Source organism: Chelonia mydas, chromosome 3 (assembly GCF_015237465.2).
Source record: "Chelonia mydas isolate rCheMyd1 chromosome 3, rCheMyd1.pri.v2, whole genome shotgun sequence".
Lineage (NCBI taxonomy): Eukaryota > Metazoa > Chordata > Testudines > Cheloniidae > Chelonia > Chelonia mydas.
In genome coordinates this window covers 77,436,281-77,441,746 of record NC_057851.1, presented here as the reverse complement: position 1 = coordinate 77,441,746, position 5,466 = coordinate 77,436,281, and the positions used below count along the sequence as shown (strand labels likewise).

Here is a 5,466-nt window from a genome sequence, read left to right as displayed (position 1 = left end):
AACACCCAGACAAAATCTTATTGTGCTTAGCCCCTGTGATGAAATAGGCCGGGGGTCGGCAACCTTTGAGAAGTGGTGTGCCAAGTCTTCATTGATTTAAGGTTTCGCATGCCAGTAACAAGTTTTACATTTACAGGGCCCCCCCAGCCAACGGGCTGAGCGGTGCTGGCAGGGGCCGGCGGCCAGAACCCCAGACCAGCAGCACGGGCGGCAGACGGAACCCCAGACCAGCAGCGGGCTAAGCCGCTCAGCCCACTGCCAGTCTGGGGTTCCATCTGCCACCCGCGCTGCTGCTCTGAGGTCCCAGCTGCTAGCCCCACTCATCCTGCTGCCGGCCTGGATGGATAGAACCCTTGGCCGGCAGCGGGATGAGGGGGGCTGGTGGCTGAGATCCTGGCTGGCAGGGGCCGACGGACAGAACCCCAGACCGGCAGCGCGGGTTGCAGACAGAACCCCAGACCAGCAGTGGGCTGAGCCGCTCAGCCTGCTGCCAGTCTGGGGTTCCGTCCACCGGCCCCTGCCAGTCAGGGTCCCGGCCGCCGGCCCCGCTCAACCTGCTGCCAGCCCGGGGTTCCGTCCATCCAGGCCAGCAGCGGGCTGAGCGGGACTGTCGGCCGGGACCCTGGCTGGCAGCAGAGTGCCACTAAAAATCAGCTTGTGTGCCGCAGGTTGCCAACCCCTGGAATAGACAAACCCCACACTGGGCAACAAGGGGTTAGGGCCCTGCTCTGGGATCAGCCAGCCCTGCCCAGCTATATGGGCAAGAGATGGACAGACTGGAGGAGGAATTAAAAGGGAGCAGAACAGCTCACATGTGTGCAGGCCAGGAAAGAAAAAGGACTCTGCCTTACAGCTCCTGAGAAAAGGGCTGAGGGAAGGCAGCCTATCTCCCTCACCAATTGCCTGAAGGTCCCTCTCCGAGGGAAGGAAGGGCTGGTTTTTGTTATACCTGGAGAAGGAAGAGCTTCCCCTCTCACGCAGTTTGTGTTAAGTCCTTGTGATGTGTTTATGGCCCACCCCTGAAAGGGAAAGACTTGGAACTGACCTGGCTAGAGGAGAGGAGACAACTGCTGTCTTAAGAGGGAGAGAGCTTTCATGCCATGCCTGGCTGCAAAGCCGTGCCATGTGGTGAGCTGACCCTCTACACGGCCTCCTGTGATAGACTAAACTTTGGACAATAGCAAGGTGGTAGGAAGTGGTCCTCAGAGGGCAGCCTGAAGGTGCTCCTAGGTGTCAGACCCTCACTAGGCCCAGGGCTCCCTTACCACCCCGCTCCTGCATGTTGAAGGACCTAATCCTTGACCAGTAGGCAACAATTGCCATGAGCAAAGACCATCACAGCCCCCAGTGAACAAAATGGAGTTGACCTAAATGGGACTGAATGGATTTAAAGAGGTTCATCTTTCACTCTGCAAGAGTCATGGCTGGTGAGGAGGCAGAATGGTTTGGAGCCATGACAACTTGGCAGCTCCCAACCTTTCTGTTTCACTGCTGTCATATGGTTGGGGCAGTGTGCATGTCCCTCTTAATGGAGGTCACCCCCTGCCCCCAGGAAGAGCCCCAGCTGGTGTGGGTTAGGTTTAGGTATGGAAGGAATGGAGCCATGATAGTCCAATAACTTCTAGCACCACTGCTGCCTCTGGTACCAAGCTGTGGCAAGAGGGGTGGTTGCGTCTCAGAGGGGTCATCTGTCATCATGCAGAAGTCCTGGCTGATGGTGGACACAGGTGGGAGCTATGATGACCTGACAACTTCTAGCTCTCCTCCTGTCACTGTTTATATTTAAATGGGTAGAATGAAAGTTTGCATTTGGTCTTAAAAGTTTCACATTTTCTTACTTTTGGTAGCTTAACTGTCTAACCTTAACAGTTATTTATGTATTTAATTCCCTAGGTTTTTAACAACATTAGTAAACTGTACCCTTTAGATTTAACAGGCACCAGTTGGCCAAAGGTCAACTTGTTTCTCTTAGTTCTCCAGGCTAGATATGCATTTCTTTCCCTCTGCATGTTATATGCCCTTGTAAGCATGCACTTCAGAACATTTTTAAGGCAGTGCAAGTACATTTCTCCAGCCCCCTTCTTGTTCCCAGAAGGGTGTGGATTTTTCAGGAGGTGGAGGACTGGTGGAGGGTTAGGTTTTAAGTTGCTTTAAGCCCCCCCCCCCCCTTTTTTTAAACTAAAAAAAAACCCCAAGTAGCTTAAACATCTAAAGCTGCTAAACTGAAACAAGCAAACATTCAACGCCCCCTCCCCGCCCCAACAATTTGGTATGGCAACAGAGGACTTAGGGCACTGACCAGGAAACAACTGGCCAACAGACTGATTTCAGGACTGTGGAATGACTTGCCTCAAGAACTATGGCCCATCACAAACATCACCACTTTCTGCGTCAAGGGTTAGGCACACGACCTTGACCTTGCCATCTCTAATATAAACACCTAACAGCTACAAATTATTATTATTTAAAAGAGAAACTTCTAATCAAAACAAAATACTTCCCTGCACATGCTTCTCCTTCTGGGAAGAGGCTGAGAGAACAACATGTGACAGATGTGTAGGCAAATTGCTTAATGTCCTTCTAGGTGACAATCAGATACTACAATACTGAGCATGGTCTAAAAACTTATATAGACAACAACAGACTTTTTATGGTTGTCCTAGTTCAAGGTGAAATTGATCACTTAAGATGTGCAGAACTGTAAAGCCACCATGCCAGTTACTTCACACTAAATTTGGGGCCATCTTATTCTCTTTGAAAGCCCCCTGTACAAGTAAGGAAATGGTGTCCAAACTTTTCCTGTAATGCCACCCCTTACCAGTAATGGAATCTGTCTGCACCCCTCCCCCCATTACTGCACAGCCAAGGCTTCCTCAGCACAGCTTGGGCTGAAGGTGGAGCTGGGGGCAGAACAGGGGACGGGGGAAGGAACTGGGGCTAGAGGCGGAGCTGGCCTAGGGGCAAGAAGGAATGAGGGCAGAGCTGGGTTGGAGGTGGAGCCGAGCAAGGGACAGCTATGGTTGGAGGGAGAGTGGGGGGGGGCACTCCCTCCCTGCCCCCTATGGGGTCTGGCCTGGACCCTGCTCTGCACCCCCTGAATGTTCCTCCACACCCCTCCTAGGGGTGTGTGTGCCCCACAGTTTGGGGATCACTGGAGTAAGGTATTAAGTTCTGCCACTAAAGTAATGTTTTTGTTTGCTTGTGGGGTTATAAACTGAGAGCAAAAGCTCTGCCCCTAAGAATGAGACAGACAGAGACTAAGGCAAGGAATAACCACGATGAGCTCAGCTGCAAATAAAATAAAAATTGCACCAGAACTGTCTGTACATTTGCATAAACAGAACATGCAAGGCTATATGTAACAGGGACTCAACATCATCCTCACAAAACTAATTAAGTTCACAATTTAATACAGACTTGACATTAGTTCTGACCAGATTTTTCAGAACATTGCTATTTAAGGTGAAATAATATTATTCAAATATTACCTTCGTAACAAGTGTTTACAGATTCAGTCTCTCAGGTGGTTTTACCATGTGGTCAAGCACAAGTAACAAAATAGCTGGCTCTCTTTTGGTGTGCCTGTGGACAAAATTCTAGGTCTATTCAAAGGTGTTGTAAAGTCCTGCTGTTGTACAAATATACCAATGAGAAAAATCTGTTAAAACAGAGCAGGTTTCAATTATTTATGTGAGTTGGACCACTCTCACATGTGGCATCACCTGTTATGAACAAGTGCATCAATGTCTGGGTTTCAGCTTTTCTGGAGAAGCTAATTTCATTATTGATTTCAGCTGTGACCTGAAATTTGCCTTGTTAAATGTTCACAAGCAGCGATGTAAAGAATGCACTCACATCCCGTGGCTGGGATTGGCACAGCAGCTTGTTTGTTATTTAGCACCCCATGTTAACTGCAGTTCCAGCCCTACAGTGATCTCTCTTCCCTTGACTTGGCCCTCCAGCCAAGTCACTTTTTCCATCCACCCCTTCCAGGGTAACAACAGGAAGTTCCCCAAAACATTTTTCTTTCCCAACTTTGGGCAATTCCTCAGCCCGTCCTTGAAGCACAGCCCCACACCGGACTCAACAATACTTAAGATGGGCTTGTATGCCCCTCCCCTGGTAGGGGAATCCAGCCCAGGGACCCTGTATTGAGCTGTTAGGTCTGCTCCTTCAGATGCACTGTGGTTTCTCTGGGCCACTTCCTGTGCTGATGGGCTTGCAGATCTACCTCAGGGATTGATCCCATCTGTGTAGCCATTTTCAGTCATACTTCCGGGGAGAGAGAAGGAGCTTTCTACCTTCTCTCCCTAATTGAGCTTGCTCATTCCTTTTATGGGAACCTGTGATGGTTCTTGGGGTACCAAGGACTGTGAATCACCTTGTCATCCTCTGCCTCCAGACAGAGGTAGTTTTGCCTGTGGTGGCTGGGTGTTAGCTACCTAACACCACCAGCCTATTAGCTACTCAAGTACTCTCCTTTGGGCTATGCCAGCCCCATCTTCGCCTTACAGGTTAATTATAGGTGCATCACAGTCCTCAAGTCCCTTTGAGTCATTCCCCTGTGATATCCAGACACTGACATGGGTTACTCTCAGAAATCCCAAAACCTCTGCACCAAAATTGCAATGCATCTCAGTTTTCTGGTTTTACCTTAAACCACCACTTCTGTAATCCCTACAGCATTTGTGAGCACTTACATTAAAACAACAGTAGGCTATAGAAGAAAAAATGGAGAGTTAACTAGAACCAGGAGAGTGGTGGAAACAAATGGTTACAATATAAAAGAGAATCATAAAACATGACCTTGGGTCTACACTTATCAGTAGTTACCTTTCCTATTTAATAAAGTAGGTTTCCCCCTCCTGCAAAGTTCAGTCTGTTGCAGAGCTGGCTGACTTCAGGAACAAGGATCTAATTTTTCATGAGAGCTCTCCAACATGTCTCCTCAGGGAAAAGATGCAGAGGATCTTTCCTTCTCCTCTATTATACTGTTTTTATTCATAGACAGGACAAACCTCTGTCTGTTGTTATGTTCCATTTTTACCTCCAAGTGGTGTCAATTGTTTGCAGTGGTGTCTGATGGTTTTCCATTAATAGTCTTGGGGTGGAGCAAAGCTAGATAATTGAGCCTTGCATTACATCTCTGGCTAACCAAGTTGGGGTAGCAACTCCCTCCTGCGTGAATGGGCCATCACCGAGACATGTTATCCACTGGTGACTAACTTTTACTCTAAGCATATTTTCAATATAGTTACATTATTCCTTAAATATTAAAAATAAATGTATTAGAAATGCATTTCACCATGATTGAGTCTTGATCAGTTATCAGCTTTCTGTAGATACCTCACTTGCTGTTCTTGATGGATGAATACCCTGCAGGATGTGCTTGGTGTAGCGAGTTTGTGAGGCCTGAGATGAGAGTTGGTTGTAAAGAGCAAGGGATTCTTTGCCAAGGAGCCTCAG

The 5,466-nt window shown here is 48.3% G+C and overlaps 1 long non-coding RNA gene across 1 annotated transcript; it reads right to left on the bottom strand.

The window, feature by feature from the left end:
- Nucleotides 1-2,344: 2,344 nt before the first annotated feature.
- LOC122464834 lies at nucleotides 2,345-5,466 on the bottom strand. Its single transcript, XR_006289228.1, has 3 exons — nucleotides 4,834-5,466; nucleotides 3,489-3,658; nucleotides 2,345-2,425 (listed from the first exon to the last, which is right to left on the bottom strand). It is a non-coding gene; the product is annotated as an uncharacterized LOC122464834 (long non-coding RNA).